The following is a 27,008-nucleotide window of genomic DNA, read 5'->3' on the forward strand; positions in this document are numbered from 1 at the left end:
ATGGGAACAGTGCAAGGTTGTGCTTGATAATCCGGAGTCCCTCTACATCCGGGTTTCCTCTTTGTAAGCAGCTTCCTTTAGCCACACACCATTATTAGTTTCTAGTATTTCACAGTGATTTCTAGTGTTTCACAGTGATTTATATAACAACAGTGGGTTACACTGTAGATGGTGTTTCTAACATTCTTCATCCATTCTTTGCTCCCAGATCCAACAAAATTCTAAGACGGGGTGGCCAAACTGTGGGTCAGAAGCCACATGTGGCTCTTTCACACATATCATGTGACTCTTGAAGCTCCCACAGCCCTGTCAGCCAACATGGAGAAGGCATTTCTATCTTTAAATCATTTTGCCAAGCCAAGGCAGCCAGCAATTTGGAGAATGCATTTAAAATTAAAGATACTGCCTTTCCATCTCTCCCATCTATTTTCCTTCCTTCCTTCTTTCCTTCCTTCCTGTTTTGTGGCTCTTGAACATCTGCCATCCATGTCTTAAGGCTCTCAAGCATCTGATGTTTATTCTATTTGGCTCTTATGTTAAGCAAGTTGTGCCACCCCTGGTCTAAGAACTACCACACATAAGATTATTTCTGCAATGAAGATGTTACCCCTAAAATATACTGTCTGCATCACTCTCTAAAGCAGTATATGCACAGTACAACTGAGGAAATCATGCAGGATGGTACAGCATCTGAAGGAACTTGAGAACTGATGCCTGGCCATGTGGTGCTGTCCTTGGTGCTGATGTTCAGCCTTTTTATGGGGACAGCACAAATTGGATTGCAGTTTAATACTAGCAGCAGCATCTTTCAGTAGTAAGCACAGTCTGAGTATACTCCACGATGATTTTTATAGATTGCAGCCTATGTTTGCAAAGTTTGCGAGAGAGCCAGTGTGGTGTAGTGGTTAAGTGTGTGGACTCTTATCTGGGAGAACCAGGTTTGATTCCCCACTCCTCCACTTGCACCGGCTGGCATGGCCTTGGGTCAGCCATAGCGCTGGCAGAGGTGGTCCTTGAAAGGGCAGCTGCTGTTAGAGTCCTCTCAGCCCCACCCACCTCACAGGGTGTCTGTTGTGGGGAAGGGAGATAAAGGAGATTGTGAGCCGCTCTGAGGCTCTTGAGTGGAGGGCGGAATATAAATCCAATGTCGTCGTCAAAGTTTCAAAAATGACTTGACTGTAGCCTAAGAGCTTCACCAATGTAAAAGCTCAGTGAATCATTCGTGTATATTCTTCCCCTTCCCTTTATTATCTAGAGCTTAATTTTCCTTATGGACTAGAATTGAAGCAATTTTGCAGAACATCATTCCAAGCAAACTTTGTGTGTGTTAATCATGCTTTTCCTGCAGTAACAGAAGAACTGCTAACTTACAGACTCTGAGCATTTAAAAGTAACTTTAAAATGATATCTTCCTGGTTCTTATGGGGGCAGCATGCCCAACAGCAAAGACAATAAAATCCCCCCTCACCGATTCTGTTTTCACTTTCACTAAAAGCACATCTGATTTTAATTTCATCCATCAACACATCCTGATAGTAATAATATCAACTCTTTTACCACTTTTGATCCATCCTTTGTGGCGACTAGAGCAAAGGGTATTAAGAAATCGTCGATTGGTTCTAAACTGTATTGAGCGCTTATTCCAAAATCCCATGCAAGGAAAGAGAAATCAAAAGGGCATATAGTCTGTGCAGTGTAATGCAGAGGAGAAGACAACCTATAATATTCACACTGTTCATTTTGACTTTCATGCGTGGTGCACACAGAGAGAGTGGTGTTCTTGGCATGTACTCTCTAGTCTTGGAACTCTCTTGTTCCCGTGACTCTTCAACAACGGATCTTTGGAAAAGTCGCAAGGAAAAGAAGGCGTTTTCTTGTCTTATTGGCTTGCCACATGGTAGGTTAAAACGGTGCCATGATTAATCCTGTGTATGGCTCCGTATAGCCCTATCCCTAGTCTCTCCAAATGGGGTCACATAATTTTATACCTCACCTCCTGTTTGAAGCGTTGTAATCAGATGAAATGTTTTCTCGTTTCCTCCTATAAGGCCAGTGTATTTTTAGCCTGTAGAATGATTATATGTGACTAACAATGCGGCTCCTACCACAAGGGTGTTAAAACAAGACAGCAGGCGGAGAAGGAAAAAGAACAGGCTCCTTTTTTGGCCAGCAGATGGGGCTATCCCTTAATTTGCTGCCTCATAGCTTTTCATTATTTATTTATCATCCACTCTGACTCCCTCCTCCCCCCCCTTCTTTTTATCCTCCCCCCCCCCCCCTCCAAGCATTTTTTTTTTCCCTTACGGATGTTGGAGGGGAACACAGAGTGATTCTCAGAGGGAAAAAAGCCAAAGGAGATGATTACTGCAAAGGTTTGCTTTTTGGCTTTGGGAGTGGATCGTTTTTGTCAATGAGAGGCAAGTGTAAAATGGGAGACTTTGGAAAGCTTCTGTCTTAAGAAACCTGCAGAGCAGTAGAAGCAACAGCAGCAGGAAAACCTTATATTTGCAGATATGTGGATAATGGCATTCCTTGTGGTGTGATTTCTCCTTCTTCTCAGGTAAGACAAGGGGGGGGGGTTGTTATGAGAATATTTCATCTTAGGCTTTGTACTGCAGCTATCGGGCCATCTTATTGATCATTCGTCTCTCCTGCTGGCACACCTAGCTGGCAGTTCATTTTATATCCAACAAGGAGGGGGGTATCTCACTCATCGTTATAATTAGATGTATTACATCTGGGTCCATTTTTTAAGGGAAAAGGCAGCGTACTGTCTTGTAGGATGCTAGTTGTCCATTTTTGGTTGAGATGTACCTTTTCTAGACTGCATGATAACGCAGGCAAGGCAGTTGTTGCTGGCCTTCCTATCAGCTACAAGTGTTAACGTTTTTCCACTGAAGGACAGATGCTTATTTTGTCCAAAATACTGCATTGATGAGGAATGATGAAGCAGACCAAGAACACAACCTGGGTTGGGGGTGGGGGGGATGCTTGCCAAAGCACAGTGTTGCTGGGATGTGCTGTTTTTCCTGTAACACCTTCAGGCAGATGCCTGGCTTTGCAATGGAGATCTTTCCTCTTGCTTTTGCAAGGAATATTACATTGGATGCAGCAGTTCTTCCCATCAAAAATAGCCCTTTCGTAGGTAGGAAGACATTATAGGAAATGCATACAAATTATCTCAACATCGTAGAAGGTTCCACTAGACACAATTAATGGATACATCTTTTAATATGTTCAAGACTACCTTTGCCTTTTAAAAAAAAAAGAATTCTATTCCATATTTTGCCAGGCAATGATAGCTCAACCCCCCCCCCCCCCCTTTATTTGTGTTGCTATAGACTTTGTTTGTGTTGCTATAGACTAAAAAGCAACTGATGCAACTCCCTGGCCGATCTGATCTTTCCAATTCCCCCTCCCCCCCCCCCCCAAAAAAAACCGTTGTTACTTCCGAATGTGGAAAAACTGTTTCCATAGTCCAGGGGCTAAGAGCTCGGCAAAATAAGCAATGTCTGCTTAAGCTCAGTCTTCCTAAGCAGTGAGCAACAGAAACAGGATTCTTGTGAATGTGTCAGTGGCTGTCAAAGCAGAACCATGGTTTGCCTGTATAGTTTATGTGTGAAGCTGGATCGGCCTTGGCCTGCAAGATCCCTTGGCAGAGAGGCAATCGCATGAGGTTTCATGGTTGGCCTTTGTTTTGGGAATGGGGGGGGGGGGAGGTTCATGTTTTGATGGTGTTGGGTTGTTTCCAAAGCCAAGTGCTGATCTGGGTGTGCAACATGTGACACTGTCATGGCCAGAAGGGAAAATGCAGCTGTCTTCATGAGATGGTAAAGGAGCCGCCCTTGACAGGCAGGAACTGAGGAGGCGGCCCAAATGTTGTTCCTGGCTGATGTGCCATGGATAGGTTGTGTAGATGTGAAGTGTTGAATGTGAGGCGGAGAATGAAGCGTCTCCCAGCCCCAACCCTATCTATGGTGCCTTCTGCATTCTGCTCAGCACTGCATTTATTATTAAGCCCATATCTATGCAGAGACATGACGAATTCCATTTGAAGACAACAGGGCCCTGCATCTTTTGGCTGCTGTTGGAAAAGTTCCCTGAATAAGGATTCTGAAAAGAAACAGGGCCTTTTAAAAAAGCAAACATACAAATAATATTGGGGTGGAGGATACCTAAAGATGGACATTTTGACAGAGAGGATTGCATTGCGGGGTGAAGAGATACTTACTTGAAACTATTTAGAAAGGCAAGCATGCACGATATTTTAATTTCTATAATCTACTTTTGGTCTCCTGCCCCATGCAAATGTTGTGTGCAAATCCATAAGGTGATGTGTGAAATAAAAATGAAATCATAGGCACCTAATGTACATTATTATCCCAGGTCACAACTAGAAAGGCAAGCATGCATGATATTTTAATTTCTATCATCTACTTTTGTTCTTCTGCCCCGTGCAAATATTGTGTGCAAATCCATAAGGTGATGTGTGAAATAAAAATGAAATCACAGGAGCCTACTGTACATTTTATCCCAAGTCACAACATTCCAGCATTCTGTATTCAACAATACTGTCTGGTTTCAGCAGCATGTCTCACAAATGCTACAGTAGGAGAAATCATGCCCCAAACAAACTCCTGTGATTCAGCTCCGCTAAATGATTTAGCCAGAGGACTCTCCTAGCCCCAGAGTATTTTTCACAAGTCAGTGATGACATTTTCTACCCCACTGTGTGCCCTTGCTTGGGTGTTGAGTATAATTAAATTTGTCATGGTCCTTTAGAATTAACAGGAAACCTCAATGGTTTCATGGTGCTGAGTAGGCCTCAGATGTGAGAGTCCAATCCCCTGTTCTACGTGGTAGAATTGACACAGTTCTTAAAATAACAAACAGAAATGTCACATAGTTCAGAAAGTTTAAATCAAGCTTATATTTGTGTGGTACATTTCTCTGTTCTCACTATAATAGAAGACTGGTTGTTCCTTAGAAGTCTGGTTGTTCCTTATACATCTTGGCCTCTGCTCCATCTATCCCATACATTTCTACAAGGTATAAAGGATACTTCCCCATTTCCCCCTGATCTGTAACCTGGAACTTGCATATTTGGGGAGAGGGGAAAAGGAGGAAACGTCACAGAGAATAGCGATGCCACGTCCAAATATAAATTTTCTTGTTGATTGGCGCACAAATTTGTCCTGCTCAGAATGCTCATGTTTATTTTGAATCAAAGTGGAATCTCCCCAAGAAGTTTTCCGGCTTGGAATATAAACTGAGATTCTGTCCATGGGTTCAAGCTGAAAAAGTAGTTTAATTTTTGTTTCTCCAAGTCATGGACACTGAATCACTTTTCAAACAGAACGAAACAAAAAACTCCTTAAGATTGTTTCCTAAGGTTCCAGCATACTGTTCAGTCCCTGATCTAGTCCACAAAGTACACACTTGACTGGAAAGAGTCCTGCCTTTGTTCCAACTTGGGGCTGCCAAGTTATTGTTGTTAAATCTATAAACCGCCCTCCCCTAGAGGGCTCAGGGCAGTGTACAACATAATTAAACATAAACAATTAAAAAAAATAAATTCAATAAATAGAAAATAATAATTAGCTAAAACAAAGAAAAATAGTATAGTGTCTCCATATAATTAATGATGTATTTATAACTTCGCTCCCTCCACAGAGCAGATTACATACTGGGACTGGTCAGGTCAGATGGAAGCCATGGTAAGGAATTCTTGCTATCCTCAGCTGTAAGCCTGATGGAACATCTCCCTTTTACATGCTCTGCAGAACTGAGCAAGGTCCCACAGAGCATCAATGTTATTAGGTAGAGAGTTCCACCTGGCCTTAGTTGAGGACAGACAGACGTTGTTTGGGCCAGGGATTGTCCAAGTTGAGAAATTCTTGGAAATGTGGAGAGTGGAGCCTGGGGAGGGCAGGGTTTGGGAAGGAGAGGGACCTCAGTTGTGCATAATGCCATGGAAATTACCTTCCAAAGCATCCATTTTCTCCTGGGGAGCTGATCTCTGTAGTCTGGAGATCAGTTGTAATTCTTGGAGATGCCAGGCCCCACCTGGAGGCTGGCAACCCTACTCCAACTTCAATTCTAACCAAAGTCACATGGTCTTGGGAGAGCTCACAGAGACTATATAAAAGGACTGTGCCTAACTCTCAAGTTCATTCAGGTCAGGGAGTTACCACAAGTTTAGGAATTACTCAACTCCCTTCTTCCCAAGGGTTGGGAGTTTCCCTGAGCTGTGGCATCATCCTTTTGGCAGAAGTAAAATGAGATTAAAGTCTAGGGACTGGAGAAAAACAGATGGATTTTTGATGCCCAGTTCAAAACTCTCATTCCCTGGTATGTTTATTGTGCAGGTGGTGTGGTGTATGGAATGTTTTGGTGACTTTCTACTCTTGACTAAGTTCAGAAGCTAAAATTTCACAGGGTGGTGGTGGGTTATATAATGAAGTGCATTCCTGTTAAGACTGCCATTTTCCTGATGGGGCTGGGGAATCCTCCATCCCCAGCTTGTATTTCCCCCACTGCTTCTGCAGCCAGCGGAAGAAAAATAATGTTAAAAAAAAAAGTTGACAATGGCATGACATCACTTCCAGGAGAAGCCTGAAAGAGATGTCTAGGAATCACCAGAAACTCTATGGCTTTAACCACAAAGTTTCCAATGATATCTAGAGAGGTGTGATCACTTGTGGGTTTTCCCCTGAAGTGACATCATACCACTGCTGACAGTGCCCTCCATGTTCCCGTCCTCCCAACTTCTGTCAATTGCCTGACCCTAATCCCTATATGGGCACCAACGTTATAAGTGAAAACTATCAGACAATTATGAGGTTTTTAAATAAATGCTTACTAAGTTTATAAATACCAAACCAATACCGAATTATGTTAAGGGAGAGTTTGCCTGCAATTACAAGAAGTCATGGAAACAGGAAGAAGAAGGTACTTCCTGTCTTCCTACTGATGTCTATAAAAATCAAAGGCATCCTCTACCTATTCCAAGGTATACAGGGCTTTTTTTTGTAGCAGGAACTCCTTTGCATATTAGGCCACACACCCCTAATGTAGCCAATCCTCCAAGAGCTTACAGTAGGCCCTGTAAGAAGAGCCCTGTAAGCTCTTCGAGAATTGGCTACATTGGGGTGTGTGGCTTAATATGCAAAGGAGTTCCTGCTACATAAAAAAGCCCTGCATCTGTGTCATGACTTTCTACTTTACAAGATACAAACTTCAAAAATGTCAAAGAGAATGTAAATAATATGCAAATTTCTAGGCACATACTTAGGACACAAGCTGACCTTTTCACATAAATTCTAATATAGGATTCCTGGTAAATTCCTAGAGACTTGGGGACAATTTTGGGGAACACTATATGGCATGATGTCACTTCCAGGGGATGTCTCAAAGAGATGTCTAGAAATCACCAGAAGCTCTATGGCTTTACCACAAAGTTTCCAATGATACCTAGAGAGGTGTGACATCTCTTGGGGAAGGGTTTCATCTAGAATATATGATACACTAGTTTGAAAGATCACCCCAGTTTGAAACTGCCATTAATTGGGAACCCTTCAGCAACCAACTCTTCCTCAGACCCCCTTCTGAAAACACTGGATTTAGATAAGATGAAGTTATTGGATTTATATCCTGCCTTATATTTGAATGTCACAGTCTCAGAGCATTCACAATCTCCTTTTACCTTCCCCCTCCCCACAACAGACACCCTGTGATGTGGGTGGGGTTGAGAGAACTCTTACAGCAGCTGCCCTTTCAAGGACAACTCCTATGAGAGCTATGGCTGACCCAAGGCCATTCCAGCAACTGCAAGTGGAGGAGTGAGGAATCAAACCTGGTTCTCCCAGATAAGAGTCTGCACACTTAACCACTACACCAAACTGGCTCTCTGCAAAATGTGAATAATGTTGAACCATCTTATGGAGTTGTTCTCTGGACCAAAAGCCTGGAAAATGGAATTTTTAGAAAGTCGGACTAGGACCTGGAAGACATGGGTTCAAATCTCTACTCAGCCAGTGATCTTGGGCCTGTCACTCTCATTCAACCTAATTACCTCAAATAGATGTTGTGAGGATAAAATGGAGGGGTGGGAGGTGGGTCAAGTATGCTGCCCTGAGCACTTTAGAGAATGGGCAGGATAAAAATGCACTGGAGACAGACAGACAGACAGACAGACAGACAGACAGACAGACAGACAGATAGATAGATAGATAGATAGATAGATAGATAGATAGATAGATAGAACAGGGCATTGTACATGAAGTACTTTGAATACCTGAATGGCACTATTCAAATGCTCAGTATTATCATTATTATAATGTAGAACCTTATAAATATTTCTGTGTTTTAAGTAGCAGTAACACAGTCTTCAATATCTCTACTGCTGGCATGTATAATTATAATTATTTCTCATTTATATAGCATTCTTGGTGTTCATAACACTTTAAAGAGGACAAGAAGAAGCTGAGAGGAGCAAGGGTAAACATTCATTAATTCCCATGACATGTATGAGGCATTGAGCCAATCTAAATGCAATCGTAGGAGAAGCAGTTGTACTTCTTTAAAAATTGCCTCAAGGTCCTGATCTGAATACAGCATGTGGTGCAGTGGCCCTGGAAGTTTTTGTTCCCCTCAGCTTTTCAGGCACAGAAAAATTTGGCACCTGAAGATGGGAGGGGGAGAACTCCCAGGGCACTGTGCCACACACACACAGGGGGGAGGGGGCCTGACAGCATTTTTTTTTAAAAAAAACCCTAAACTACAAATGCTTCAACAATGGTGTCAGCAGCCACAGGATAGACCTTTGACTGTCATGTTTAATTTGGCTCATCAACTCAGTATGGGATGGATGCTAAGAATTGTGATGGAGGGAAAAGGTGAGTTCTGAGAAGGGATTTAAAGGAACTGAGAGAGAGCAGTGCTGTGGGAGGGAGTTGCAGTTGTGAGAGACTGCAAGGTAGAAAAGAGTAGTTTGTGGGAGCTGGTCCATCAGATGACTGAAGGATATGGAGCTGACAGGAATGCCTAGGGGATTTCAGTGTGAAGAGATGGCTGGAGGAGGAAACTATGTTGAACCTTGAAAGTAAGGATGAAGAGAATGTGCTAAGGAAGGGAATGACATGGTCAGAAAAGTAAGACAGGAGAATGACTTTGGCAGCTATGAGGGAAAGTAGTGAGGGGCTGATGAGGCATGAAAGCAGAAGATCAGAGTGGAAGAGGCTGAAACAGTGAGGGCAAGACAGGACCAAAGTCTGAATCACTCAGCACAGCAAGAGGGACATATTTTCGAAGTGTTGTCAAATAACAGCCAAATATGGGGAGCATCACTAAAGCAGATAGTTTTCTTTGCAACTGAGATTTTTTCTTAGGCTTGAGTTAAGCATGGGTCGTTATTATTAATAACTGGGATGGACATTTCCACTTACAAAGTGCTTTATTACCTATGAAGTACTAAACCATGGTCTGATGGAGTGGGTTAAGAAATGTCAAAATCTCATTTTTAAAAATTACCCTGGTGAATCTTCCCCCTTCTTACATTTGTACCATAATTTTAACACTTCTACTCAAACTTTTCAACTGCTGCATCTCAGGTTAACTACTGAGATGGAAAAGTTCAAAGCAAATTCCCATATGAAAGAGGCTGGTCAGCAGTCAGAAACAAAGCACTGTTTTGAGACTCACAGACAGGGACAGCATGACACACTAGGATCCAAGAGACCCAGATTCGAATCCCCACTCTTGCCGTGGAGGCTTGCTCAAATTCCAAATTCCCACAATAACCTACCTCACAGGGTTGTTGTATGGATAAAATGGAGGAGATCAGAACAATGTAAGCTGATTTAAGTCCCCACTGGGGAGAAAGGTGGGACAAAAATGAAGTAAATATACATAAAATACATAAAAAAACAAAAGAATTATAATGATATACCTGCTGTAAATGTGTTTTATTTGAATCCAAATCTTTTTGGGTCCAGGTCAGAGAAAGCCAGTTTCATCTAAATGAAATGGACAGTACCATTAATCATGATTTTATCCCATTGGCATTGATCCCACAAAACGATTCTGGGGAGAAAAAGATTTCCATCAGTGGGAGGCGACTTGCTTGCCTCCCTGGTCCCACTGCATCACAAAATGCCTCCTGACATACTTCTCCAGAGAGAGGGGGGGGGGGGGGATCTGAAGGTCTTCAGGGAAGGGAGAACTGATGAATATCAACCCTCTCTCCCATCAGCAGAAACCCACTGCTTTGATGGGACTTAACAGCAAAGAACTTTCTCTGATTTGAAGTAACAGTTCTTGAACAGCTGCAGCTGGCTTGGCATCAGGGGGTGCGGCCTACTATGCAAATGAGTTCCCGCTGGGTTTTTTCTACAAAAAAGCCCTGGCAGGTGATAATTGCACTGCCATATGTACACTACAATTCCTGGTGGCAGGGGGCGATAATCCAGGTGGCATTGAGCAGACTTGTGTCCTGTTTATCACAACTTTTTACTCAGGTTAAACAGCATTGTACACCTACAAAGTTGCAGTGTTAGTCCTGTTACGATGATTTTTATTGTAGTGCTTTTATATCACAACTCCTAGATCTGCTGGTGCAGCTCACTGACACGGCAATCCCATAATGCTTTCCTGGTGGTAAACTCAATTTAAAAAATGGGGCTGGATAATAACTGTGCCACCAAGTAACAGCTGACTCATGGCAACGCTTCATGGGGTTTTTAAGGCAAGAGATGGGCAGAGGTGGTTTCCCATTGGTGTACTCATTCATCTGATGACCCCACCCCCTCCACAAAGTCTCTATTGGAGGCTTTGAGTGTTGGGGAGAGAATGCTCTACATCCACATAGAAAGATCAATGGTAGTGTCTGCTGCTATAGTTTATTCTGCTGTTTTGCATCTTGGCTCTGATCCTGCATAGCAGAATGTGTCAGAAGTGACACATCAGTAGCTGGAATGGAGAGAATGGAGTTCACCTACAAGAATGGCTGCGTTCCCTATAATTTTCCTCAGTGTATGTGGGAAGTTTGCTCACATTTGACGGCTTGCGGAAGAAATTGCTAAAACCTGTTGAATAAGGGTGAAGCACGTATGTGTGTGTGTGTTACTTGCAAGTTATCAAGTCACTTCCAACTTATGATGCCCCTATGAATAATATCCTAGAAAACATCCAGTTGTTAACAGCCTTGCTCAGGTCTTGCGGACTGAAGACCATGGCTTCCTTGATTGAACGAAGCATCTGCTTGGGAAGCAGAAGGTCCCAGGTTCAATCCCTGGCATCTCCAACTGAAAAGGGTCCAGGCAAAGAGGTGTGAAAAACCTCAGCTTGAGACCCTGGAGAGCCGCTGCCAGTCTGAGAAGACAATACTGACTTTGATGGACCGAGGGTCTGATTCAGTATAAGGCAGCTTCATATGTCCATCTCATGTTGGGTCTTCCTCTGTTTCTGCTGCCTTTGATATTTCCTGGCATTATTGTCTTTTTCAGTGACTCCTATCTTCTCATAATGTGACCAAAGTACGATAGCCTCAGTTTGATCATTGTAGCTTCTACGGAGAGTACAGAGTTGATTTGATCTAGATCCCACTTATTTGTCTTTTTGGCAGTCCATAAGATCTATAAAACTCTCCTCCAACACCACATTTCAATGGCAGGCCTTGAAATCAACAGGAGCTCACAGGAGCACAACTCCTGAACCTTTCTGACGCCCCCCCCTTCCTACCTACCTACCTTGTCCATTGAATAGTAGGTGCAGCTGCATAACAATCCCTGGATTAGGAGAGCGGGCAGCCAGCCAGCCACCAGCTTTGCCACACACCCAGCAGCCCTTATTAACCTCTGGAGAAGCCCATGCCACTCTTTCTCCACTTCTTATGTGACTTTGGGTGGTGGGTGGCTTGCTGGCCTTTTGAATGTGGGAGGGTGGCAGCCAAGGAGAACCCCAGGTGAGCAAAACCTGTTTGGGCTGGCTGGATCTCTAGCCAGCCCATGCGGGCCTTGCTCACCCGGGGCTCTTCTTTCTTGTGTTGAGTTGCTTTTGTCTGGGGGGGCAGCATATGCTAATGAGTTATGCTAAAGATCTCCACTATCTATTTTTCTACAAAATGACCCCTGTTCAAAGGAATCTACTTTCTTCCTGTCAGCTTTCTTCATTGTCCAACTTTCACAGCCATACATAGTACTGGGGAATGCTATGGCATGAATTAACTTGCTGTTGGTTGCTAGTGGCACAGCCTTACACTTAAGGATATATCTCCTATATTAAAGGAGAAGGCTGAGAAATTCTGTGGCCATGGGTGTTTGATAGTTCTCCAGTCACTTTAGATTAGCTGGGGAGTGACAGAAGAGGAATCTTGCAGACGGTGACTGCCACCTTGTTCTCTGTGACTTTTTTTTTTGGCGGGAAGGGGGGGATATTTTGCCTTTGCAATCTTAGCGGCAGCAGTACAGATTTTTGGTGTGTGTTAGGGCTTATGGCACTGCAGAAGAGTCTGCAGCCTTCAGAAGAGGCCTGATCATTGTTATTCACCCATTTTTCAATTTTCATTTCTAATGTGTGTAAGGGGGGGGGGGGTTCCCTGCTTGTGCCAAGTACCTATTTGCCAAAGTGCTCTGTTACCAAGTTCTACAGCCCTTTGGACAGAAGGGCATGAGCCCATTCCATGCATCTTATTGTGCAGGTTGTGTTCTCATGAGGGGGCTCTGTGACAGAGCATTTGTTTCTCTTGTAGATGGCCCCAGGTTTAATCCCCAGCATCTCCGGTTAAAAGGATAAGGCAGTAGGCAACATGAAAGATCTCTGTGTGAGATGCTGGAAAGTGGTTGTCAGCTAGGGTAGACAATGCTAACTTTTATAGACCAATGGTCTGATTCAGCATAAGTCAGATTCATGTGTTCAAGGAACAGTCTCACATTCTCAAAACGCTGCATCGCATTTGGCTCCTTGGCCTCTCAAGTCCTATCCCCTGATATGGCAAGGGGGTAGCAGAAGTGCAGGACATTAGGGGGCAGTCACCATCGCCTCTCCATTTCTTATTTGGTGGTGTGTGGTTTTATTATTTACAACCAGTATTTTGTTTTTGCAGTTTTATATGAAAAGCATAAAATGATCCATTTTTCAGCTCCTGTCCACCATGTTCCCAACTCTATCACTTTTTCCTGTTACATAATTATCATTCCATCAGTGCCACACTTATACTGACAAAGTGATAATAGTACCATGACATTACTACTGCATTGTAAGAGCTTCACTAAACTCTAAAACTTGGAGTGGCAGCAATGTAAGGATGTCATAGCCAGGGCTTTTTTTGTAGCAGGAATCCTTTGCATATTAGGCCACACCCCCTTGATATAGCCAATGCTTCTGGAGCTTAAGGTAGACCCTGCACTAAGAGTCCTGTAAACTCTTGGAGGATTGGCTACATCAGGGGGATGTGACCTAATATGCAAAGGAGTTCCTGCTACAAAAAAGCCCTGGTCATAGCAGCCCTCTTTGTCTCCAGTGGGTGTATACAAGGATAGGAGTATACTGTTCATTTGTTTTCTTCCACTTTAAAGATAAGTTCATACACAAATGTTTATTTATTTACTTCATGCCTATTCTGCCTTTTACCTCAGCGGAGACCCAAAACAGCTTACATCATTATCTTCTCCTCCATTTTATTCTCCCATGTACCTGTAGCCAGTTTAAACTGAGAGCATGCAACTGGCCCAAGGTCACCCAGCAAGGTTAAATGGCAGAGTAGGGATTGAAACCTGGTCTCCCAGATTCTAGTCTGACACTCCAGCCACTATATCACACTGGTGTTCATTGCTTGATAGCTGCAACATTCACTGATGGTTTCCATAATTGAATGGGCCATCTATAACATCCCATAAGAACATAAGAGAAGCCATGTTGGATCAGGCCAATAGCCCATCCAGTCTAACACTATGTGTCACACAGTAGCCAAACCAGGTGCCATCAGAAGGTCCACCAGTGGGGCCAGGACACTAGAAGCCCTCCCACAGTTGCCCCCCCCCAGCACTAAGAATACAGAGCATCATTGCCCCAGACAGAACTTACGTATTATGATCCCAGACAGAGATTACATATTATGATATATCACTTCAAATGTTTGTCAGTATTTCCTGTTCACACATTTTCCTGCTGATCAGGGTATACAATAATTACATGTACAGAAATCAAATTACATATATGTATGTATGTATATTTATTTATTTATTTATTTATATTTTGACTTATATCCCGCTCTTCCCACCGAAGTGGCTCAGGGCGGCTTACAACACAATAAACTCACATAAATTCAGCTTAAAACATTTACATAATAAGGTTAAAACCATAATTAATAAGACATAAAAAGATAAAAACCAGCGGTCTATTAAATGCATTTTAGTTCCATCCAAATTTTTCTCAGTGTCAGTTAGTTGTTGTAGGCCTGCCGGAAGAGGACTGTCTTACAGGCCCTGCGGAACTGCCCTAGGTCCCAAAGGGGCCTCACCTCTTCCGGCAGCTGGTTCCACCAGTAAGGCGCCGTTACTGAGAAGGCCCGATCCCTGGTGGATTTCAGATGGGCCTCCTTTGGCCCGGGGATTACTAACAGGTTTTGTGAACCCGATCGTAGTACTCTCTGGGGAACGTGTGGGGAGAGACGGTCCCTAAGGTAGGCAGGTCCTAGGCCATATAGGGCTTTAAAGGTGATGACCAACACCTTGTACTGGACTCGGAATGTTATTGGCAGCCAGTGCAGATTCCGAAGCCCCGACCGAATGTGCTCCCATCTTGGGAGCCCTAATAGCAGCTGGGCAGCGGCATTCTGCACTAACTGCAGCTTCCGGATCCGGCACAAGGGTAGCCCCATGTAGAGAGCATTACAGTAGTCCAACCTCGAGGTGACCGTGGCATGAATCACTGTTGCTAGGTCGTCGCGTTCCAGGAAAGGGGCCAGCTGCCTCGCCCGCCTAAGATGAAAGAATGCGGACTTGGCAGTGGCTGCTATTTGAGCCTCCATTGTCAATGAAGGCTCCAATAGAACCCCCAGACTTTTGACCCTGTGCGCCGCTATGAACGGCGCGCCGTCAAAAACTGGCAGGGAGATTTCCCCTCCCGGGCCGCAGCGACCCAAGCAAAGGACCTCTGTCTTCGCCGGATTCAGCTTCAGCCCACTCAGCCTTAATCACTTGAAGCATTACACATTACATTAAGCATTACATACCTAATTGTGCCTTCCCAGTACATGTTCATGCAATAGATCCAGGTGGGCAGTTGTGTTGGTCTGAAGGAGTAGAACAAAGTAGGAGTCAAGCTTCACCTTTAAGACCGACAAAGTTTTATGCAGAATGTAAGCCGATGAAGTGTGCTTCTAGCACATGAAAGCTTACATTCTGAATAAAACTTTGTTGGTCTTAAAGATGCCACTTGACTCCTGCTATCTTCATGCAATGAAACAGATGCAGGAACAATTGTCACATATGGTGATTTCTATATATTCTTTCATGTTTTTTTCCTGGGACCTTCTGAATACAAAGCAGGTGCTCCCAAAGGAGTCATAGGAGTCCCGCAGGAAAACACACAGGAAGGGACAATAATTTTGAGGTAAAGCATTTGCTTTGATGCAGAAGGTCCCAGGTTCAATCCCTGCCAACTCCATTTTTTTTTAAAAGAGGACCAGGTAGTATGTGATATGAAAGGCCTCCACCAGAGAGCTGCTACCAGTTGGAGTAGAAAATGCCATTGCCAGTTGGTAGACCATTGGTCTAAGATAGCTTCCTGTTTATGTATACTACTTTTGTGCAGGAAAGCACAGTATTTTTAGAGGCTGCATGAACTGCAACATCAATGGCCTTCTACTAACTCATGAAAACTATACATGTAAACTCACCTCTTGTTCTTGCTTACACTACAGAAAGTCAGTTTAATTTTATGAAGTTCAGCAAGCCATGAGGTTGAGCTAAGGACAGGAAAGAATGACTGTCTTAAATCCACACTTTAGTATGATAATTCAAAAAGAGTCTCCACTGATTTGGGCTGGTTTATTGTTGCTTTTTTTACTTTTATAAGCACTTTTATGATTTCCTGCCTCTTCATAGAGCTTGTACACTGGGAAATGCTCTCTTTCCTGCATTTTTGCTTATTTCATTTGGTGAAATTGTTAATTCTGAGCTTGATTGTGGAGAGCTTATTGAGAGACAAAGATTGTTTTCACAGAGACAAAATTGGCTTTGAATTGGCCCAACACGGTGCTGTCCTTAGACCAGCTTCATGATGTGTGTATTTAGACAACACACAAGAAACACAGAGCTATTTGGCAATAGGCTAGTGGACAGGTGACAGTCAGTGCTTCCAGTGCTTTAGCAGATCTATCATTCATCTCATCCTCATGACTGGAGCACACACCTTGCAGAACTGACTTAGCAGTTCCCATGATTACAAGTTTGACTGCTTCCCCTAATACTGCCCAAAATATGTGCTGATTTCAAACATGCCTCTGATGAACTTAAAGTCAACATTCATTTGACCAACATAGCACGTTCCAGTCATCTTGGAGATATTTTGTTTGAAAAAGTATCTTTTTATTGTAGAATTGTTTAAGAATACATTTCAAATTAGTGAAGGGGTGCCGGGCCTCCCGTAGATGGAGGCTTCCCAGAAGCGGCCATCCTTGCTCCAAGTGGCAGTGAGATTTTTTTTCTTAAGTGAGCATCCTGTGTTCTGCTACTTCACTTCAGATTTTTCCCAGGAAGCGACATAATGGCTAGGGTTGGCAGTGGAGTGTGGGGAGGCAACTCAGTTGGGTATAATGCCAGAGTCTACCCTCCAAAGCAGCCCTTTTCTCTAGGGGTGCTGGTTTTTGTAATCTGAAGACCAGCTGTAATTCCAGGAGATCACCAGATCCCTATATTTCCCAAACTCTCAGGCAGATTTTCCCCGCCAAAACTTCAGTTCCCCTCAGTGACTGAGTCGCCTTATGTATATCTTCTTTACTGAAATAAACTGCCCCACCCTTTGTGTAGATATTGGTTTAGGCTTTTACTCAGCACAGGAACTAAAGGAAAATACAGGAGCTGTCTTGTCTTATATTTAAACCCTTATTGAAAATGGCACTGGAGGCAGTTAAACTTTTAAAAGCAGAATAAAGATTTTATTAAACAGACAAGGGATATATATATATAAAATAGAAAGGGTCAAGGTTTAGAGACTAGTGAGGTAAAAACTTCCTAATATATAAAGATCTAAATTCTTAGAACATTCGAGAGAATATATTTGTAGTTGTTTCAATGTGGGTTTTTTAGTTCTTTTCTTTGAGAGGTACTTTGCTTAGTATCATTCAGCTCTAATACAGATCTCAATAATGTTTCTTCTGGAGAACAGTGTTTCTTCTTTGTTCCTAGATTTCTCCCCTTAGATATCTGTTTTTTCCCTTCAGATATAACAGCTTCCTAGTAACTCCCGAGGTTATTCAAAGCTTAATCTCTCTCTACTCCAGACCTATGTTCTCCTCAGAGCAACCCCTATTCACTAGCAGGAATTATTTTTCTCTTCCCTAAGAAGCAATAATAACTCTTTCTTATCTGGCTTGATTGGGAGTTTCCACCTATCTGCCCAGTCAACTCTTGCCAAATCTATTTCCAGTAATATTGCCTGTGTAAAGCAGTTTTTGTTTAAAACGATTTTATTGGTAACATGTGGTAATAAATCTATATCTTACATCTAAAAAAACCCACCTTCTTTTATCTACCCCATATATTACTTTCTACCCACCCCTCCCCCCGTTATTTGACCCCCGCCGGTGTTATTTACTTTAAATGCAAATATTTAAAGGTACCCTTAACTATTAAAACAAAAATTTATATTCTTCTTCTTTTTAAAACTTAATCATTATCAAAGATTGTCCAATGTCCTTTTATTTTCCACTCTTTTTCTACATATCTTCTAAACTTTTTCCATTCAGTCTTAAAAGCTTCTAAATCATAGTCTCTTAATATTCTTGTTAATTTCTCCATTTCACTCCATGTCATAACTTTTATAATCCAATTCCATTTCTCTATTTTTTCTTGTTTCCACAACTGCGCATACAATGTCCTAGCGGTTGAGAGCAAGTACCAGATTAAAGTTCTATCTTCTTTTGGAAATTTTTCCATTTGTAGTCCCAACAGAAAAGTCTCTGCAACTTTGTTAAACTCATATCCCAAGATCTTAGAAATCTCTTGCTGAATCATCTGCCAAAACATTTTAGCTCTTTCACAAGTCCATCACATATGGTAGAAAGAACCTTCATGCTTTTTACATTTCCAACATCTGTCTGGCATTTTATTATTCATCTTCGCCAATTTTTAGGAGTTATATACCATCTATACATCATCTTAAAACAGTTTTCTTTAATACTTTGACATGTTGAAAGTTTCATAGAGTTCTTCCACAAATATTCCCAAGTTTCCATCTGTATTTCTTTATTTACATTAATTGCCCATTTAATCATTTGCGATTTCACTACTTCATCTTCTGTAGACCATTGTAGAAGTAATTTATATACTTTTGAAATTAATTTATCATTGTCTCCAAGCAGAACTTTTTCCAATTCTGTTTGCTCTTTTCTTATTCCTTCAGTTTTAATATCATTCTCCACCAAGCTCTTTATTTGTTGCATTTGAAACCAATCATATTTATGATTCAACTCTTCAGCAGTTTTCAGTTCTATTTTGCCACTTTGTATTTTTAATAATTGATTATATGACAACCACTTTTCTTTGCCTATCTCAGCTGTTATTTTTATTACTTCAGCTGGCATTATCTCCTGTGCAAAGCAGTTTTGTAGCTTTCTTGCCTGAGCAACTGAATTCTCATTCAGAATAGCTGAAATATAGCAAAGACAAAGGAATCTCTCTTCTTTCTCTCTTCAGAAGGACCTTTCTGACTATCCTGTTAGAAAACATTGACTCCAAATGTCTCCTCCCTCAGAAACCAACTTTTTGGCTACTGAGCCAGACGAAAGACCAAATGCAAAAGACCCTTTCCCCTCCAGAACCACTGTTTTTATTTCCCTAAGAGCTGATGCTGGCTAATCAGAGAGCATGCAGAGCAACCAATCACATTAGCTCTCTACTCAAGAGAAAATTAACTCCTAAACTCCCTGACTCTCTGAGAAAAGCAGTATTTTAATCGCCTGCTTTCCTTGTGCAATCCATCACTGCTGGCAAACCTAATAGTGCCACACAGGGCATTGTACCCCTATGTCCCTACCCCCTAACCTCCCCCCTAGATTTGTGCTTTTCAGAAAGTTTCTAGAAATTTATCACTGGAATTATGTAATCTGGAATACTGTTCATACCATCATTTAACCATTGCATCAAGTGAAGTGATGGTATCACTTTACTGTGTTCTGGTTAGGCAAAACTGTTGTTTTGGGCACCACAATTTAAGAAGGATATAAACAAGTTGGAACATGTCCAGAAGAGGGGAACGAAGATGGTGAGTGGTCTGGAGACCAAGTCCTATCAGGAAAGGTTGAAGGAACTGGGCATGTTTAGCCTGGAGAGGAGACAACTGAGAGGTGATATGATCACCATCTTCAAGTACTTGAAGGGCTGTCATATAGAGGATGATGTGGAGTTGTTTTCTGTGGCCCCTGAAGGTTGGACCAGAAACAACAAGTTGAAATTAAATCAAAAGAGTTTCCAGCTAAACATTAGGAAGAATCGGACAGAGTGGTTCCTCAGTGGAACAGGCTTCCTCAGGAGGTGGTGGGCTCTCCTTCCTTGGAGGTTTTAAAACAGAGGCTAGATGGCCATCTGACAGCAGTGCTGCTTCTGTGAATTAGGTAGATCATGAGAAGGAGGGCAGGAAGGGCTGCATCAATGCTTAGTTCTTGAGGCCCTTTCTTACATGTCCAGATAAATGCTGATTGCCTCTTTGGGGTCAGTCAGCAATTTTTCTCCAGGCAGTTTGGCAAGGGATCCTGGAGGTTTTTGCCATCTTCTGGGCATGGAGCAGGGGTCACTGAGGTTGTGTGGAGGGGGGGAAGGTATTTGTGAAGTTCATGCATTGTGCATGGGGTTGGACTAGATGACCCTGGAGGCCCCTTCCAACTCTATGATTCTATTCTATGATTCAATCACTAGTGTTTCCAAAAATCACTATTTTACACAAATATCAACATAGAAATGATTGTATAGATATAGAGGTTACACAAAAACACACACTTTCCCCAGACTTTTGCCTATCTGTAAACTAAGAAAACATGTACGACTTCTCTAAAGGTAAAGGTAGTCCCTGTGCAAGCACCAGTCATTTCTGACTCTGGGGTGATGTCACATCACGATGTTTTCACGACTGACTTTTTACAAGATGGTTTTGCCATTGTCTTCCCCAGTCATCTACACTTCCCCCCCAGCAAGCTGGGTACTCATTTTATGAACCTCAGAAGGATGGAAGGCTGAGTCAACCTTGAGCTGGCTACCTGAATCCAGCTTCTGCTGGGATCGAACTCAGGTCATGGGTAGAAAGCTCAGACTGTAGTTCTGCAGCTTTACCACTACCTTGGAAAAGAAAGACAGTGTATTTCCCACACCTTTTCTCTTGCACCTTTTTCTTTGCATGTCCCAAGTGAGTATGCAAATCACTACAAATATCGCCAGCATAGTGTCTCTGGAGGTGCTTAAAAATAAAATTAGGCTTCATTTGTGGACTAATGTTATACCATACTACCCTTAGCATAGAGATTTGCACCTATCAGGATTTCTAGCATTTACTTCCTCTTAGTTATCTTTATACTGCAATTGATTTCCAGTGCTGCAAATGGGGTGATATGGGAACGCTGCAAGAAAGAAAGAATGAGTTTTCCAGCATAGTATTCCTGTTACCAGAATTACTGCAAACACTGCACTCTAGAATGAAAGCTGGCAGTTAGAGGAAGGGTCTTAGACAAATGTTCCTGTGCCCCAGGGAATCTCTGGCAGCAGAAGGCCCACATAAACCAGATTTTTTATAAAGATGTGCTGACTGTGCAAAGCTCAGGCCAAGCAAGCAATTTATCTTTCACACAGTTCCAATGCTTCTAGCATATGGAATAAGGCTGGTGCTAAATCATTGTGTTTTCCCTACGGGATAGGTGTGCAAATATACCCTGTGAGAAATGGATTTCTTAATAGGCTACAGTTTTTAATTTGAAGAGAGAACATCTATCTACACTTTAGGGCAGCAAGGATAATCCTAAATACGTCTACTCAAAAGTAAAGTTCATGTGATTTAGTGGGGCTTACTCCCAGAAAAGTGTCCTTAGAACTGCAGCCTTAGAGCAGGGCTTTTTTTTTTTTTGTAGCAGGAACCCTTGCATTTTAGGCCACACACCCCTGATGTAGCCAATCCTCCTGGAGCTTACAGTAGGCCCTGTAAGAAGAGCCCTGTAAGCTCTTGGAGGATTGGCTACATCAGGGGTGTGTGGCCTAATACGCAAAGGAGTTCCTGCTACAAAAAAGCCCTGCTTAGGAAAATACAGTCATGCATTGTCTTGTTGATTAGCAATATAGAAGACCCAGGTTTATCAGCTGAAGATTCCAGATATCTGGATTTCAGAATGTCTAATTGCACAAAAAAAGAAATCGTTTTATTTGCATGGCATGAATATCTTTTTAAAAAATATCATCTGTAAATAAAACCATAAATTAAATGGTATATTAAAAGAAACAGTTATATATATATATATTTAAATTTAAGTGGCTATACTCCCTGCGCTATGCTATCTTTCACATACAGAACATTCAGTAATTGAAAGGTAAACAGTTCAAGGAAATAGATCAAAATGGGTAGCCATGTTAATCTGTCTGTAGCAAAGAGCAAGAGTTCAGTAGCACCTTAAAAACTAACAAAATTTGTAGCGAGGCATGAGCTTTCATGAGTCATAGAGAGTACACTTGGAAGATTTGGGCTCAAGTTCTGCTTTTGTTATGTGGCATTCGATTTAGTGTCTCTGTCCTCTTTTCCACTCATCCTCAATGCCCTGTCCTCTTTTCCACTCATCCTCATTTCATTGAGACTGCTGCAGCTGCTGGGAGGGGGACTAGGGTAGGGTTGTGAGTTCTGGATTGGGAATTCCTGAAGATTTGGGGGTGAAGCCTGGGGGCATAGTTTGGGGAGCTCACCATGGATGCGATGCTGGAGTCCACCCGCCAAAGCTGCCATTTTCTCCAGGGGAGAATGATTGTTGTAATCAGGAGATCAGTTGTAATGTGGGAAGAACTCCAGACCCCACCTGGAAGTTGGTAACCATAGGCTTGAGTGCAAAATTCAAAGAGCTCTTGTCACTTTGTGGGCCCATAGAGAAGAGGAAATTGCAGGATATGTTTTCATGTGATCTCGGAATGGGTTCTGCATGGTGTGGGGGACAGAGGGAACCTCTGTCTCCAAATCACTGATAGCTCTTGGTAGTCCTGGGGAGGGCAAAATACATCACAAATTAAGGGGCTGTTCAGATGCACAGTATAATCAGTTGTCACTGCTGCTTCATACTGGATTAAAAGTGGCTGATCAGACAGCAACATCTGCCACCTTGGTATTAACTCGTAGTAGCCACGCCCCCCCCCCCCAATCCTTCTCGGAACCGGAGTATTTTGTTACCTGCTCCTTTGCGGTGTTTTTTGAGTTCTCCAGTTTCATCTCGTAGTTTCCCTGTCTGGATAGTTCTTGACCAACTTCCAGATGTCTGAAGGCTGTCCCAGAGCAAAAGGAGCCTCAGACATCCGGTTTACGGTCGCTTTTTTTTTTTTTTTTTTTACTACTTAGCGATATGTGGATAACTGCATAACCACATAATATTTTAACCTAAGTGCATGCACACATGCACATAATGCACGCATGTGCATGATGCGCATAAAAGTGGAGAAAAAACTGCGTGGTTCCATCGTGTGGACGGCACAGGACGGTTTCACTGTGGAGTGATTCGAATTGCAGCATGGCAGTCTGATTGATAATATCCAGAACAAAAATATTTGGAACAGAACCGGGTCAGTTTAACATGGACTCAACATACTGCGTGAACAGGGCCTAAAAATACATAAGCAACCTACCAATATTCACAATCCAGCCCTCTCTGTTTCCAAAACACAATTATAGTTCTTGCAACAACAGCAATTCTGTCATTTTCTCTTCTTCCCCCTCTCCTTTTGTTCTCCATCCTTCTCACCTTCCAACATCTTTCTTTTTCCTACTGTTCTGCTCTCCCTCTCACCTTTCCTTCTCCCTTTCTCTCTCTCGGGCTAAAGCCAACCACTGCATTTCAGTCATTTGAACCTTTAAGTCTTTCCTGTCTCTCAGGCACCAAATAATGGGCGCTCCTGGTAATCAGGCTACTGCAATTTTGCATTCCTGATATGCTAAGAAAAAGTCATAAGAAAACTGAAAAGAGTGCATGCACATTTCCATCAAAGAGTAGCTGCAACCTCATGTCTCCATAAAAGCATAAGAAAAGACCTATTGGGTCAAACCAGTGGTCTAAGTAGCATCCTGTTTCATGCCTCTGGAAACAAACAAGGCATAGAGGCCAAGGCTTTCCCCTGATGTTTCTACCAACTTCTGGTATTCAGAGGTTTACCGCCTCTGACTGTGGAGGTTCCCTTTACTCTTCGTGGTTAGTAGCCATTAATGGACCTATGTGTCATGGGTGCTGGGGACCCTGCAGAAGAAGCTGAGGCTGCAGAAGAAACTGTGCCCCTGCCACCTGCACCAGTGCCCCTGCCTCCTGCTGGAGAAGATCCAAGCCCCCCTGCCTCACCCTCTCGGGTGGCTCGTGTGCGTGACCGCCTTCGTCAGGACCTCAGGGATCGGAGGAGGGCGGCACGCTCACGAGCAAGACGCTCTTCTGGCCCTTCTGGAGTGAGGATGCTTGAGTCTCAGCAGGATCCTGGCTGCCTCTCTGAGCCAGCAATTAGCCCAAATGGGCAACAGCCAGCAGAGGGCTATATAGCTGTGGGCTTTGGGAGGAGGCTTTGTGGAAGCAAATAGTCAGTTACCTGACGTTCTAGCATCCACTTCGGCTTTTGACTTTGGCTTCTGGACTCCCTGACTTTGGCTTTGACTTTGACTTCTGGACCCCCTGACTTCGGCTTCTGAACCTCTGACCTGCGATACCTGGACTGTGATTTGGTTTTGGCGCCTTGGACCCTCTTTGCTCACCGGCTACAGACCTTGGACTGCCCCTGGACTTTGCTTGACCCGGCCTCAGCCCGTGACACTATGTGCCATTAATGCCCTTTTAAAGTCATCTGTGCTCACGGCCATCACTATGTTCACTGACACTGAATCTAATTTAATTGTCTTTATTTTGGCATCCAGTGAACATCACAGGGCTTGCTTGTGGTGGAGTCATGGCTCAGTGGCTGAGAATCTGCTTTATATACAAAAAGCCCCAGGAGGGTTGCCAAGTCTAAATCAGAAAATATCTGGGGACTTTGGGAGTGGGGTTAGGCCAGGAGACTTTCACATTCCCTAAAATAAATTTTTAAAATGCAGCAATGCAGTTCCCCGGAATACAGTCTTCATTTCCTCATCCCCTAGCAGCTGCATATCCCCTCCTCTCTCTCTCTCTCCCTCCTTCCCTCCCTCTCTCTCTCTCACACACACACACAAAGCAGCCAAAATAAAAAGTTTGCAATCCCACACTTTTGTGATCTTACTGGGGCTAGGAGTTGTTGAATGTAACTATCTGCTGTATATTCAGCCAAGTTCTTCAGACTAACACAAGGAAACCAAAGGTTCTTATTTACTATTTACTCTCTATTTTACTGTGTAAATGACTTCTGAAAGGAATATAAAACAAACAGAGAGACTGGGCTAGTTTTCCTTTCTTACTCACAGCTTCACAGCTCATTGGGTGCAACCACCATCGTTCTGCCAGCTCTCCCCACCCCAATTCAGCCTGGCTCCTACAGATTTAAAGGCACACACGCCTTCCAAAAAGCAAGCAGTTTCCAAGCTTCCTCTAGCCTTCTGAGGTGGAAAGGCACATGGTGGTTGTTGGAGTGGGGCTTCCCCCACCGGCCAGCTGACTGGGGGCAGGAAGGAGTTTGCAAAACCAGGAGATCCTCTGCTGGGACCTGGGGATTGACAAGCCTAAATCCCAGGTTCAATCTCCAGCGAAAGGAATCAGGTAGTAGGTGATGTGAAAAAACCTCCTACCTGTGAGTCATTGCTGGTCAGAGTAGACAAGACTGACTTTGACAGATCAATGGCCTAAGTTTCAGGTAGCTTTGTGTGAATTCGTGTGAGCCTCCCTGAGCCTGCCTTTGGCGGGGGAGGGCGCGATTCAAAAATAAATTTATTATTATTATTATTATTATTATTCCAACTAACAGGCGCTAGATTGGGCTGCATGTTAACTTGGTTGCCTTCAATATAAATAAGTTTCCTACATAGCAGCAACAGAAAAAAAGAAACCCCACAGGCTTTAATGTTTTAATGTCCTTTTCCTCCCACAGTTATTTTCCAGTTCAACATCAAAAAAAAAAAACATTTAAAAGCCTCTCAACTTTTGTGGCTATAATAAAATCTTTGCACTTCTGCCAACTGTCCTTTCTATGAATTAGTTGGTCTCTGATGATTTGAAGCGAAGCCTTGGCTGTTATTAAACACACAGTACCGGCCTAATGTTACGTTTTTAATTCTGCCTTTCCTCCAAGATGAGCAGGGTAGCTTATATCATACTATTATCTCCTGTTTTATACAACCCTATGAGGTAGGATAGATTAAGCGAAAATGATGAAGGATATGCAAATTCGGGGGGGGGGGATCTGAAGATGGGGGATGTTTTTTTTAAAAAAACCAAGGATTTGCCCCCCATGAAAAACAAAAAGGCAATAGTAGACTTGTGGCATTAAAATGTGAGCATCCTAATTTATGGAGTCCCAATGTGGAAGCTGAAAGGTATTCATGGCCAATTGTACAAACGTCTTTCTCCAGCAAAACTGCCATCAGTAAATGCAACCAGACCTGCAGCTGAAGCCAAATCCATTTCTGTCAAGCAGAACATGTAGTCTTGAGGCTAGTCAGTCTCCAGAGAACACCACACACTGGACTGTAGAACTGCAGTGGTCGTACTCAAGGCAGGAACATTGAACCTGGAGGGTTTCCCCCTCCCCTTTAAAGTCCTCATGTACATAGGTAGCTGTTTTTTTTTTACTGTCAGACCACTGATCTGCCAAGGTCAGTATTGTCTGTTCTGACTGGCTGTAGCTCTCCATGGTCTAACACACCACTTACTACCTAAGTTACCAAATAAATAAATAAATAAATAAATAATCTTTTAAAATTGGAAATGACAGACTGAACCTGGGACCTTCTGTATACAAAGCAGACTCTCTACCATTAAGCCATGACCTCACTCCCCATACCAGGGTTTTTTTTCAGTAGGCATAGCTTGCAGTACTCTTTTCTCAAAATCTGTGCAGTCTGTCATGCGCTCAAGAATTTCCCTCTTCTCCCTGTCCTGTTTTCGACACAACCAAGACTGCATCCTTAGACATTGCCAGGACCTTTTTTTTTATAGAAAAAGCCCAGCAGGAATTCATTTGCATATTATATCACACCCCCTGACATCACCATTTCACACAGAACTTTTTGTAGAAAAAGCCCAGCAGGAATTTATTTGCCTATTTGGCCACACCCCCTGATGCCAAGCCAGGCAGAACTGTGTTCCTGTGCGTTCCTGTTCAAAAAAAGCCCTGGATATTGGGCTCTCACAGCATCATTTGCAACTGGACTGGCTTGTCTATGCAGGAGAGTCCAGTTGCAAATGATTGCTATGAGGTGATGAAAATGCAATATCTAGTGATTTCTTGAGTTGGGAGGGGAAACCTACTTTACAGGTGAGCCTACAGTTCGCTTAGTGGATCACAAGTTGTTTTAGACTTTAATGTTGAGGAACAAAGAATCTCAGCCTGAGCACTTTCTGATGGCAGAATCAATGATAAATTCCCAAGTCAATCATACATATACTTACTGCA

General features: G+C 42.9%; 1 protein-coding gene across 1 annotated transcript in view; it reads left to right on the top strand.

Moving 5' to 3' along the window:
- The first annotated feature begins 2,295 nt into the window (after positions 1-2,295).
- Positions 2,296-27,008, top strand: part of LOC132585366 (sodium channel protein type 2 subunit alpha-like) — a 147,956-nt gene continuing 123,243 nt past the window's right edge. The window contains exon 1 of the mRNA XM_060257227.1: positions 2,296-2,560. The gene's annotated coding sequence lies outside the window, so the exon portion shown is untranslated. The remainder of the gene's footprint in view (positions 2,561-27,008) is intronic.

This window comes from Heteronotia binoei, chromosome 16 (genome assembly GCF_032191835.1).
Source record: "Heteronotia binoei isolate CCM8104 ecotype False Entrance Well chromosome 16, APGP_CSIRO_Hbin_v1, whole genome shotgun sequence".
In the NCBI taxonomy this organism is placed as follows: Eukaryota; Metazoa; Chordata; class Lepidosauria; order Squamata; family Gekkonidae; genus Heteronotia; species Heteronotia binoei.